This window comes from Leptonychotes weddellii, chromosome 6 (assembly GCF_054177405.1).
Source record: "Leptonychotes weddellii isolate Sample4059 chromosome 6, ASM5417740v2, whole genome shotgun sequence".
NCBI lineage: Eukaryota > Metazoa > Chordata > Mammalia > Carnivora > Phocidae > Leptonychotes > Leptonychotes weddellii.
The window spans coordinates 135,997,603-136,011,439 of NC_138374.1; the positions used below are offsets into that span (position 1 = coordinate 135,997,603).

The 13,837-nt window shown below is 50.3% G+C and overlaps 1 long non-coding RNA gene across 1 annotated transcript; it reads left to right on the forward strand.

Moving 5' to 3' along the window:
• Positions 1–3,400: 3,400 nt before the first annotated feature.
• Positions 3,401–8,554, forward strand: LOC145722390 (uncharacterized). The gene is made up of 3 exons (XR_014146653.1): positions 3,401–4,574; positions 4,890–5,039; positions 7,209–8,554. It is a non-coding gene; the product is annotated as an uncharacterized LOC145722390 (long non-coding RNA).
• Positions 8,555–13,837: the final 5,283 nt, after the last annotated feature.

Here is a 13,837-nt window from a genome sequence, read left to right on the forward strand (position 1 = left end):
TCGACATTGGGTAAAACCCTTCCCACCACTTGCCCTGCACTCCCACCAGGAGGACCGAGGGACACAGCCCCGTCCTAGACCAAGTGGAGGCTGCATGAGACCCAGGCCTGGCTCCTGGAGCTCCCAGGCCAGTGAGGACCCCCCACCCCCAGGAACAGAAACCCAGGCAGACAGTGCAGGGGCAGCAGGACAAAGGGAGGAGAGGAGCAGAGCCCGGGGTGTCTGCCTGCCCGAGCTCTCTCCCATTGGTCCCCTGCTCCAGGCACCATGACGGCCTCCTCCCTGGCTTCCCTGTCCTTGGTCTTCCCCTCCAAATCCCCCTCCACCTTACTGCTCTGTTACTGCTCTGTTGAGCTTTCAGAAATGCAGCATCCTCCTGTCCTTTCCCTGCCTACAGCCAACCTGCCCCTACTCCCCACAGGATCAACGGCACTCAGGAGAGGAAGTCTAATCCGCCCAGGATCTGGTCCCTGTCTGTCTATCCAGCTGTGTTTCCAACACTGTCTTCCCTGTGCCCTGTTCCACCTGTGTTGCCCTTCACCGCACCCGGCTGCCCACTCTTTCCTCCTTCCCAGATGCTGGGGGCTCTCCGGGGGCTACCCATACCTCACCCCTTGCCTGCATAGTGGGCAAATGTTCCTGTAACCAGTCCTGTCCTGGACCATCTTTCTCTGCCTTGCACTGGAGTTACTGGGTGTGGTCTACTCTTCACCTCACAGCCCCATTCCCGGCCCCACCTTCTGTGGCACCTGCCCGAGGTTGTACCCAGCTCCCGGCAGGCACTCAGCGGGTGTCCTTCAGCTGGGTAGGTGTCAGCAATATGTAAAGGAAACCTACAGAAACACCTAAAGTTTCTCAAAGTTTTGGTTATTCAAGCCTGATTCATATTCCTTCACCTGTTGAAAAGAGCCTATAACAAACATTCACATAAACCAACTGCCGAGCATATGCATACCGAAAAGCAGAAGCTTTCTGAATGCCTGTGTGTGCTTCCTTACACTTTGTAACAGACTTTCCATTTGGTTTTATATTTAAATTATTACCTGTTAATTAGTTCAGTTATTTTAAAAGAACTACTTAAAAGTATCATTTTTCCTAGTCACATGTGCAGTGAATTTTGGGAAGGATGGCAAGTTGGTATTTTTATTAATCCCTGATCAGTGTTGGCAGATTATAGCCTTTGGTCAAATCTAGTGCATGTGTGCTTTTATAAATAAAGTTTTATTGGAACACAGCCACATCACTACATTGGTGTGTTGTATTTGGCTGTTTTCTCTCTATAGTGGTGAAGTTGTATAGTTGTGACAGAGACTATATGGCCAGTGACACCAAAAAGGTTTACTGTCTGACCCTTTACAATAAAGTGGTCCATCCCTGCCCGGATGACACTGTAGACACAGCAGATGCACGTAACTTTGTAGGTCATCATGGTGATTGTAGAAAGTAATGGAAAGCCCTTGGAGCTGTGCCTGGGAATATCCACCTGCTCCATAAATGCTAACTACTTCTTCTTTTCATTAGCTAGTGGAGTGAATTCCACTAATAAATTTCCTAATTATACTGTCCTTGTAGGAATTTAAACTCTCTCTTTGTGGCTGCTTAGTGTTTTCTACCCGAGCCTGGATTCGGTCTGCAGTGACTGTTGTCACACCTGCCATCATGTTGTTGACATGTCCCCTGTGGATGGTTTTCCATCTGTGTGTCTTCCGTCTCTCTGTATTATAGGTGATGACGTGAGCGCGCGGCTGCAAGAGCAGAATTGGAGTCTTGGTTGTGTATTAGGGGGACATCAGGCCCACAGGTGTAGTTTACACAGACGCACCTCCTCCTGATGTTTCCTGTTCTCGATTCACCATCGTTTGTATCTTCTTCTTGCCTTTTGTTGGATAGGTAGAGTTTTCATCCATCTAAACATCTGTAGTATTTTGGAAGTTATAACCCCTTGTACTTTCATCCTAGTAGATACTAAACTTAAATATTTACCTTGACATTTAAAGATAATTAGTATTTCTCTTTAACTAAAATAAGAACTTTTAACATGTTTTCCGACTATATTCTCAACTTCTTTGATGTTATGTTTATTATATCTATGAGAGTAGATACAATTATTGTCATATGTATAATGGTCATGTATATATATAATTATAGAATTATTGGGGCGCCTGGGTGGCTCAGTTGGTTAAACAACCAACTCTTGATTTCTGCTCAGGTCATGATCTCATGGTCATGAGATTGAACCCCACCTCGGTCTCCACACTCAGCATGGAGTCTGCTTGAGATCCTTCTCCTCGCTTGTGCTTACTTGCTTTCTCTCTCAAGTAAATAAATAAATAAATAAATAAATAAAATCTATTTTTTTAAAAAAGAATTATCATATCCATCATGATTACTGAATTATGTAGACATAAGTGAGCATGGAAGGGCCTCAGTCCGCTGTCCTGGGCTGGGAGTCAGAACCCCCGGGGTTCTGACTCTTCACTGGGTGAAGGGCGGTAAGTCCCTTCCCCAGTCCCATAGTGAGGAACCCCCTACAGCTGGGTCACTTGGAGAATGTGCTGATCCCCTTCTGTGTCCTCCAATGCTGACTCTCAGTTTCTCTTTTGTCTCCTCCTCCCCCAGAGCCCATCCCCCACCCCCAGATTGTGATTCATTCATCCCCCAACCAGGCAGGCTGGTGCAATATCAGCCTAGAGTGTGGGACCCCAGGAGCCACAGAGAACCGGACAGTGACCTGGCTGAGTGAGGGGCTCCCCAGGGAGCTGGAGCACAGAGAGGCTCTGGGGCCAACCCCCAGCTCCAGGATTCTAAGCCTGAGCCTGCCCCTGAGCCAGCTGAATGGCCCCCTCACCTGTAGGGTCAGCAATCCTGTGGATGAGAAGAATGCAACCTTACTCCTGCAGAGCATCTGTCTGTGGAGGGGTGAGTGGGATCTGCTGGAAAGGGCAGCAGAGAACAGGGCAGGGCACACCTGGGAGACTCAGGAAAATCACTGCAACAGAGGAACCCTGGAAGGGGTTCTCTGTGGAACACCCCAGAGGCAGGTGCATGGCCACACCATCGTATGGTCTTCAAACCTGCAAGCCTAGAACCTGGACCAGTACCTGGAGATCGTGCATTGCCCAGAACCAAAGTGTGGGGCTGGCAGATGGTCACCCCTTTGACTGCATCAGGGAGCCTGGGAGGCTGACCTAGTCAGCAGAATGCAGGCAGGGGAGGGGAAGAACTTGAAGAGGCCAGACCGAGGACCCTGAGGGCACCCCACCCCCAGCCTGGAATCTCAAGTCCCTGCAATGGTCTGGATGCTCATAGCCCTTTCAGGTTGATAAATGCTATTTTTTTGCTGTGTGCTAGACATGACCTTTCTGAGGATGGTTACCACCTCTGAGTGCATAAACCACAGTTCAACCCTCCGAGATGTGTGAGCTCCTGCGGTCACCACACTTCCGCCCCAGCCTCAGGGGTCCCCTTGGCCATGCAGAAAGGGAGTATATGCAGTAGTGCATGGTAGGTAAGGGGGGGGTCCTCTACTTTTCCTAGAACCTCAGAGCAGAAACAATTGCTGTAAAGAAGGTTAATAATCGGTGTGGCTGTCCTGTCCCACCAGGGTCCTCCTGAGCTCTGACGCCCCCCTGCCCCCGGCTTCTCCTTGCCAGGTCCTTACTCAGCCATCCAGCATTCAACCCTTACACGGGGGCCAAGTGCTCACTATGCACGGGGCGGAGGGAAGACGCAGGGAACAGCAAGATGAACCTCCACGGAAGGAACCTCCAGGGCCTTGGGGGCATCTCTACTTCCTGGCTGTATGACTCCAGACAAGTTACTTAATTTTTGGAGCCTTTCTTTGAGATGGGTGTTAATTATATCCACTTCATAGGGTCGTTTAAGCTCTCAGCACAGCGTGTGACACACAGCTCATCAATAAGTATCAGGTAATAGTTCATGGACGAGGAGCCCGCATGAGGGCTGCTGAAATTGAGGCAAATACGAACTATATGGTTCCCGTACGAAAGGAAGAAAAACACTGAGTAGTTGCTGCAGGACTTGGGAAAGGCATCGCAGAGAAGGGAACACCTGAGCTGAGCTGGGCCTTGAAGTGGGAGCCGTTTTCGTGTGGCCGGCAAACCGCGGGCAGGACATGCGCCGACGTCAGGTGGCCCTGGAACCTTCCATCCCCTCCCCCTCCCAGACTGGTTCTCTCCCGGGAGTCTGCCAGGGTAGAACAGGGCCAGGCTGCGGGCATGGGTGGCACCTACCACTGCTGGGAGCCTCTGAGGTCTCTGGGCAGAAGCGGCACAGAAAGCCTGGTACAAGGGCCACTGTGGCGGCCTGGCCAGGCGGCAGGAGCCTGTCGGGGCTGCAGTAGGAATGTGCCCTTGGGACACAGGCCCCAAGCCAGAGGGGTCCCGCCTTCTCTCCCGCCTGCCTCACGGGCCTCCCAGGGGCACACCTGAAACAGCCTTTGATGGCAGGTTCTCAGAGCAAGTGGCTTTGGAGAAGCATCCTGCTCATGGTTCTGATGCTGAGCCTGGCCGGTGGAGTGTGCATCTGGATGAGGAAGATGCAGTCCAGGAGGGGTAGGTGCTAGCAAGAGCCTGAAGGGAGCTCTGGGGGAGGGCAGTGGATGGAGGGGACACCCGGGAGGGGGCCGGGCTGGCAGATGGGGCTTATTGACTTCTCCTGTGAATCAGCCGGGTAGAAGGCTGGGACCGCACAGCACGGAGGGTAAGGGCTGTGTGCACGCCCAGACAGGAGGGGGGGTGGTGGATGGCAGGGATGGGCAGGGGTCTGGGAGCTGACCTTTTAGCCCATGGAGAGATGGCTGCCCTATCCTGCGGCTGATGAGGGGTCACCTGAATCCCACACGCTCTCACTGCGCGTGCTGGGTGCAGGCGGGTCCACTCTGCTGCCCGCAGAGCCGGGCTCAGCAGCTGCTCCCCAGGCCCCGCCCACAGAGGAACATGCTGGCCTGCGGACTGCTGGGGCCCACAGCCACTGCCCTCCCGACGTGGATGGAGATCAGCCTCCTGAGACACCCCAAGGTGGGTCCAAGGGAATCAAACCAGATCAACCCACTTGTGCTCAGAGGCCGTGAGTGCCGACCGGTTCAGGGTACTTGACTGCTTGTCAGGCTCTGGTCCAGTCCTTGCTGTGACAGTATGGTTGTTGTGTCTGGAACTGGGAGTGAAGGGTGGGAGCCACCGACAGGGACGATTCCTTGCTCATATGCGCACAATCTCATTAGGTCCTCACCACCACCCAGGGAGGAGGGATGGCAGAGCAGGAGAGGGAAGGAGGCAGGCTCAGTGAGGTGTGTGACTGACCCGAGGGCACACAACTTGGCAGGGGAAGGAGCAGGAGAGAACCCAGGCTGCTCTGGAGGGGCTCACCACCCACAAGCTCAAACTCAAGCCCGGGGAGAGGCAGGAGTGTAAGCGACTCCCTGTCAGGTGGGACCTGTCATCCATAGAAGACCCAAAGCAAGTAGGAGTGGGGGCCACTAGCAGGGCCTGGAGGCCAGGCAGACCCAAGATTCTGAGGAGCATCAGGAAAGCCCCATCCTCTCCCCCACACAGTACCCACCCCCCTACCTGCCTGAGATCCTGTCATTAATGCCTCCTTTTGGGGTAAAGGTTTTGTTGCCCCACTGTGAACCGCCCCTGGGAGAACATCTCACGTGCTACTGGCCCCCAGTTAGAAATGGTCACAGAGGGTGTGATTCCACAAGGGGAAAGCCTGGAGACAGGTGCAGCCGGGGGGGGGGGGCACCTAAGGCACCACCCTGGAAGCAGAGGTTCTCAAGCTGAGCTCACATCAGAAACACCTGGAGGGCTTGCTGGACCCCCCTCCCGAACTTGTTTCAGTGGGTCCAGGGCAGACCTGAGACCCTGCATTTTGAACACGTTCCCAGGTGATGGCCCCCCCCTTTGGGAACTACTGGACTAAAATCGAGCAGAAGGAAAGCAAATAAGGCCACTGTCTGGACTCCCAGGAGCAGCCAGTGGCCGGGTCCTCTCCTCTCCCATCCTTTGACTTTGCCAAAGGGAGATACCTCTGGATCATTGGCCCACAGACCATCAGGACCTTAGAAATCCCCTGGTCCGGTCCCAGCAGTTTATGGTGGGGGAAGTGGATCCAGAAGGAACACTAAGAAGGATTTGGGCGGGAAACCATAGTGACACCAGGCAGAACAAGGCCTCCTTGCTCCCAGTTAAGTGTATTGTGTACTGTCCCCAACTGTCTCAGCACCTGCCACACTATGACTTTCCATCTCAGCCCCTCTGACTTATGTTGCCATCCGACCTGGGCCACAGGGGGCTCAGGAAGTAGTTCCTTGAGACCCAAATCCCAATACCCCCAATGGAGAAGAACAGGAGCGTAGCAATGTGTGGCTTTGGGATAAAGAAACGAATCAGGTTACCTCTGACCCAGACCCCCAGCCTTGCCCCCTCAGTCTCTCTGCCCCTGGGGAGCTTCCTAGCCTGATGAAGTAAACTATTTCATCCCAGGACACAGGGAGGCAAGCACAGAAGAGACATGGGGGTGGCATGAAGGAGCAAAGGAGCAGAGTCGGGTGAAGTGGGCATGAGGCTCTCATGCTGACTTCTCCATCAACCTTACAAAACTGCTGCCTGGGGTTCAGTTTCTTCTTTTATAAAATGCAGATTGCAGGAATAATACCTTTATCTGCTGCTTTGCAGTTTTCCAAGCACTTTTGCAATGAGAGTAGCCAAGGTGAGTTACAAATTTGTCCAAATAATATTTAATGAGTGTCTACTATATTCCAGAACTGTTCCGATCTAGGAAACAGAGGTCAACAAAACAACAAAAAATCCTTGGCCTCAGAGAATACACATTCTAGGTTGGGCGAGGGGAGAATGGCAATCAAATAAATAAGCAAAATGTGAAGTGTTAGGTGATGATATGTGCTCAGGGGAAAATATGGCAGGAGGGGGCGGGATGTGATATTAACTAAGGCAGTCAGGGAAGGGAGACCAGAGAGTGAGCAAAGTGGGGGTCTGGCAGGGGAGGGGGAGGAGAGGGGTAGCACCCAGGGGAGAGGACAGAGACTTTGCAGTGTTCAAGAGGGAGGTCTGCACTGAAGCTATGTTTTGGGGTTACTGGGGTTGAGTCAAGAAGCACATGAAGAGGCGTAGCTTGACTTTGAAGTTGACCTCGAGCACCCCCCCTAAACTCTGCTTGAATCACAGAATGACATGGAGAGGGGCATCTGCCATCCCCATAGCCCTGAGTGCACCCCAACAGTCTATACTGTCTATGAGAAGATCCAGATGAGCCGAGATCCCCAGGAGGACACCTAGGTTAACGGAGACATCGGGGCAGTGAGGGGCCTTGGCAAGATCTGCCCCACCCTACACTCCACCCAGGGCTCCAGAAATCCCTCCTTAGGTAGAGCTAAGACAAGACCCCAGGTCTTCCTGACGCACCCCCTCCCTCAAGATGGCAGAGCAGTACCACATGTCTCTGGGCTTCTCACCAAGGTCCTCTCACTTCCCAGGTGGTGAGCATTAACTGCTTGGGCATCCAGCATGAGAGGCTGATCCTTGGGTGGGCAGTCAGATTTTTGACCTGTGACCCACTTACCCCCGTGAGGGAACACCCGTGGTCAGGCAGGACCTGTGGACGCATGTCTGGGAACAGAGATACTCTCCCAGAACCGGGCGGGCCTTGGATGGAGGACTTCCAGGATGTCACTGCCCAGCCTACCCACATGAACAAAAGATGGATGGCCCTGGACTGTGAAAAAGCAAGAGCTACAGAGATAAAGTTCAGGGTCAGCTTCAGCACGGGGAGGGGCAGAAAGGAAGGAAATCGCTTTTGAGTTCTATAACCTGCAGGCTTACTGTAAATACCAGAAATGCCCTATCTCAAGATCTCTCAAAAGTCAAGCAATTTATCAACGCTTTTTAAAAATTGCCTAATGTACATAAATTGCAAGAAAGTCAAAGGCAGTTCTCCTTGAAATTATATTTCATCGGTTGCAAATGGGATCCTGTTGCCCATGTATCTTCTAATTAGTTGTTATGATAACACATACATAACATATTGTCACATCACTAAGTTTCTCTACTGCTTGAAATAGGTTTTCATTTGATCCCTTTGAATTTCTGGACAAAGAACCGTATTACTGACAAATAATTAGAATTTTTCCTTCTTTCCTTCCAATTTTTATGCTTCATTCCTCTCCTGTATCTCACAGGGCTCGTGAACACCTCCCAGACCATGTTTAATAAGAGTGATTCTGAAGCTCATCCTTGCTTTGTTCCTAACTTATTTTAAGTGCTTCTAGGGCATCTGTGTTAAGCATGATGTTTTATGGTTAAGGCAAATAAGGCATGTCTAAAAAGTATGTTCTTATTGCTATTTTATCAAGAATTTTACCATGAATAAAATGTTAAAGTTTATTCTTTCCCTTTTATCATCTGTGATGATGTCATCTGGTTTTCCTGTTTTTCCTCTATGAATAACACATTAATAGATTTCCTTTTATTGAGCTACTCTTGTGCTATTGGAATAAATCCCAGTTGATGTATTATTCTTTTAATGTACTACTGTTTGATAACATTTTTATTTGGGATTTTGCATCATTATTCATAAATGAAATTCTCCTATTTTTTTGTGTGCTTTACTTTGTCAGTGTGGTATTTGTATTATGCTTATTAGAGTTTCCTTCTATCTCCACTTCTTGTAATAAAATTTGCTTTCTAGTCCAAAAAAAGATTCCTTAAAAAAAAAAAAAAAGAATTCCTGGGGCTCCGGGGTGGCTCAGTTGGTTGAGTGTCTATATTCAGCTCAGATCAGGATCTCAGGGTCCTGGAATCAAGCCGGAGTTGCTCCCCGCTCAGTGGGAAGTCTGCTTCTCCCTCTGCCTCTGCCCCTCCCCTCACTCATGCTCTCTCTCTCTTTCAAATAAATACATTAAATCTTTACAAAAAAATTAAAATGAATTCCCATTACCCTATGTCGATTTAAATTACTTTTATAGTAAATTACTTAAAGATCTATAAATATGCAACTATGTAAAAATATCTTGTGCTTATAGCTTTTATACTATAAACTCAAAAATATGTATAAAGTAGATAAAAACAAAGCAACAAAACAACAAGCAATGGTTATTTAAACTGTATTCAAACCCACAACTTTAACAACGTAACATGATGGGTGTTTTTGTTTTGCTAAAATGAAATCATTAAGTTAGGATTGTAGGAAAACACTGTAGCTTCACATCCGGCTCTACCTTTAATTTTTAACACTTTAATACAAACAATGCTAGCTCATATATATTTGTTGTATAACACTTGATTAAAGTCTTTGTTTACCAGTTCAAGCTGGTCAATCTCATCCTTAACCAAAACTCTGCCAAGTGGCAACTGATAGATCTGTAAAATTGTTTCATTCACCTTAAAAAAAAATTGGCACCACAGCATTGTTAAAATCCCCACTCCCTACATACCTCTCTCCTTACTACTGGAATCTTAGAACAAAAAAGGTCTTCATTGAGTATTTGCTGCCATGGTGGGTGTTTATTACGTTCCTGCTAATGAACTTTTTAAGGTGGTGCCGCAAAGATAGAATCCCATCCCTCTGCGTGTACATCAGACGTGCCCCAGACGGCCACAGAGCAGGAACCTGGGAATCTGACCTGCCTTTTTGAGCGGTGTTGTGGGGCAGAAGTGGGCCAATCTGCTGGGTGCCGATTCAGTGAATGATCGAGTCGCCAAAATGATCAAATCTATCTTTTTACCAGGAACTTGTTCTTTTAGCTATGTATAAAGCTTAACGCAGTTTAGAGTGGATAGAAGAGTTTAAACAGCTTTTGAAGGTTTCTGTGGTTCTAGCTGACAGGTTTCCATTATTTCTCCCTAAGAGCTCCCTAAGCAAGGGTGGATGTTTCCCTCCCTGGTTACTGTAGGAGAATGAGAAGGAGAAGTCAGTGCACAGACGGCCTGGATTGGTGTGCCTTGAACTGGGGGAGGCTGGGGGACACAGGAGGACCCTGACGGCAAGGGAGGATGTCTGAAGCCAGAGCCCTGGAGTCCGCTCCCCAAAGTTCTCACTGGCTCTCTTAATCCATCGATTCAAATATAAATGAATATTTTGTAAGTTTAACAAATTCAGCAAATAGCGTGTTCAGTGATTTGCTCATTTAGGAGATAAACTGGTTCTAGATGTATTGACCTCTGGGCAAGTTCATGTGAACCTTATAGCTTAATGGGGAAGACGTGAAGTTTGGGGCCGTGCTGCCTGTGTGGAAACCTCACGCACTTCCTGGCTATCTACTCCTGAGCAGGGACCTGGCTTCCGCGTGCCTCGGTCTCCTCGTGCGGAAAAGCGGAGTCATCAAAGGCCTTCCCGCACAGACTTGGGCTAAGAGTCACTGTGAACACCTCCGTGGTGCCAGAGAGCCCTGCCTGGCATGGCGAGGGCGCAGCCACGCTCCTGTTGCCCCTCTGCCCTGCGCCGGCTGGCGGCCCTGCCCCCAACCGTCTGTCTAAGCCAACCACAAAGTCCCCTTCGGGACCATGCTCAGCACGCATCCTCATCCGGTCCTCCTGTGAGACGCTTGAACATTAAAGCAAACCCGGCCCCTGAAGTTACCTTTGCTCTAAGGTGGCCGCCTACAGGATCCAGAATATGCACAGATTCTTGTGCAGATTATTATCTGAGTGAGAGCATGAAATATGAATGTTCTAAGAGCCCTTGCTAGCCCCTGAAACCACAAAGCACACCAGTTTGAAATATACCATTCTAGAAGCAGCAGGGCCAGACAGGAAAGGCAGCAGACAGAAGAACAAGGGTGGGGGGAGGCAAAGCCCATGAACCACAAGGACGTCTTGCCATGTGGCTGGCCCAGGCTGATGGGGAGGAAGGCGGGAAGGAGGGAGAAGGAACAGAGGCCCAAAGGGCCTTCGTCGTGGGACCGCATGGGCTGGAATACCCCGCTCAGTGGAGACTGTTTCTCTGTGGCTTTCACAGGGTTGGAGCACACAGGGTCCTGGACAGCTCGGGCTCCCCTCCTACCCTGCCAGCCAGCTGTGAGATGACCCAGAGCACTCGCCATCCTATCTGGTTCTCTAACTCCCGTGCTAAGAGCTCAGTGTCCAGAAGGCAATGTCACAAGGAATACAAATACATGTTTGCTAAGCAAAATGAACAGAAAGTCCCCCAAAGATAGGAAAGCAGAAAAAAGGAGAAAAACCTAACAGGAGACCTACACACATAAAGGGTCTTCCCAAATATAGAAAAGACACAACCGTTTGCAAAAGACTAACTGAAGCCAGAGAGAAAGGAGAACGAAGACATCGGAGTGTGATGGGGAGAGGGAGGGCTAAGATAACAATTGGGGAGAAAGTGATTCTTCGGCAGAATTTAAGAATGCAGAGAACAGGGCGCCTGGGTGGCTCAGTTGGTTAAGCGACTGCCTTCGGCTCAGGTCATGATCCTGGAGTCCCTGGATCGAGTCCCGCATCGGGCTCCCTGCTCAGCAGGGAGTCTGCTTCTCCCTCTGACCCTCCCCCCTCTCATGTGCTCTCTCTCTCATTCTCTCTCTCTCAAATAAATAAATAAATAATCTTTAAAAAAAAAAAAAAGAATGCAAAGAACAGAACCCGCACTACAAGAAAGCAGGTAGTGACGCGGAAGAAGGCCGAGAAGGGGAAAGCACTCAGAACTAAGAAGAGCAGTATGGGCTGGCAGTGGAGATGAAACATAGAACACTCGGTCCCCAGAGAAGAGAGAGAAGGAATGTTCTCCTCACCACCCATCTCCTCCCCAGAGCCACTGTTCTCGCCAACAGAACCTGCCCGGCTCAGCGGCTGCCCCGACGCCACGGGGCCTATTCTGGCCGGCGATGAGGAAGAGGAGCTCACTGGGGGGTTCTGAGAATGACTTCCATCCCGACAGGAGGAAGGAGGGAGGGGAGATGCCCCTGCTCCTGCTGCCCACCGGCTCTTACCTCTGAACAATGTGAGGCTGGAAACCCATGGAGCCACTTCGGAGCAGAGGGGAGGTCGGGAGGGGGCCGAGGCTGAGCCGGAGCCCTGGTGTCGCTGAGCGATGATCCAAACCCAGCACAGTTTCTCTCCAGCTTAGGGATCACCGGGGAGCCTCGAGGGTGGGTTACAGCCCTGGAAAGGAGCAGCGTGTCCACAGGCAAAGCGATAGGGAGTAGTCGCGGAGTTGGTCGCCGAGTTGGTTCGCTGGTTTGTTTCTTTTTGCTGTATGACAGAGTGCGAAGGAGTGGTTGGAAATTAAGTCGCACGTGGGCAATGAGATCAGGTTTGGGACTTCTTGTTCAAGATGTTCATAAACCATGGAAATGCATGCGTCTCCTCCCCTTCCCCAGAACCTTAAAACTACAGTAAGTTTAGGCGCCTAAGTCACGACATCCAAGAGAGACAGGGTGGTTACTGACAGCAGACCAGAGATGCCTGGAATCTCAGGGAGAAGGAAGAGGGCTGCCCGGGTTGGCAGAGCCCGAGCCCGGACCAGTTCCATGAAAATCTCTGGGGTAGTGCCCAGGGAACTGTTAATGACCCATCATGGTGCAGCCAAGGTCGAGAACACCCACCTGGAATGCACACGTGTGGTGCAGCAAAGGTTGGAGCTGTCTGCCTACAGGAATGGGGGGTGGGGACTCTGAGCTCAGAGAGGCCACGGAGGAATGGGAGGGGTTCTTGGGGCTGACACAGGAGCGATCAATGCTGGGAGGTCTGTACATGAAATAGCTCCCAACCCACCGCCCAGCTCCAGGCACAGAGCGTCCCAGAGCCGGGCATTGCCTTCTCAGCCATCAACAAAGGAGCGCTCTTCTAAAAAAAAAAACCCCAAAATACCCTACAGAGAATTCGGGGCAGCTTGGGCAAGCCCCGTCAATTTCTGACACGGAGGGGTTCCGGGCATAATAGCCAGCTCCCTGCCCCCACCCTAAGGTGGAGCCTGATCGCCACAGGGCTCTTTTTGAAATATAAGAGGAAAACCGAGGATCACCACACAGGCAAAAAAAGCCAGCAGCACGAGGATCCATTGCTGTCACTGACAGGGGCCAAAGGGGAAGCATTAGGGTGTTAAAGGGAGTCATGCGGTGATGTCTCAGCTGGAAAACACCAGGAATAACCTTAGAAGCATTATCTAGAGACACAGGAGTAACCACAAGGCAATTGAAACCAGAAACAGCAGATGAGGTTGCCTCTGGGAAGAGGACTTGGAGCCAGCAGGAGACTGAGGGCTTTTAGTACATGTTTAATGTGTTCATGTGTGATTTGTATGATTTGATGCGCTGTGTATTAGTGCTCTAATACAGCACATGTATTTGATTGTGTGAGCACTACAAAGAAGAAATGGGACCCTGAGCTAATACGAGTGCAGCCTGACTGTGTTGGCGACTTGCTGGGCAATCTTTTTTTTTTATTATTGTTATGTTAATCACCATACATCACATCATTAGTTTTTGATGCAGTGTTCCATGATTCATTGTTTGTGTATAACACCCAGTGCTCCATGCAGAACGTGCCCTCTTTAATACCCATCACCAGGCTAACCCATCCCCCCACCTCCCTCCCCTCTAGAACCCTCAGTTTGTTTCTCAGAGTCCATCGTCTCTCATGGTTGGTCTCCCCCTCCGATTTCCCCCCCTTCATTCTTCCCCTCCTGCTATCTTCTTCTTCTTTTTTTTTCCTTAACATATAAGGTATTATTTGTTTCAGAGGTACAGATCTGTGATTCAACAAGCTTGCACAATTCACAGCGCTCACCATAGCACATACCCTCCCCAGTGTCTATCACCCAGTCACCCCATTCCTCCCACCCCACACCCCAC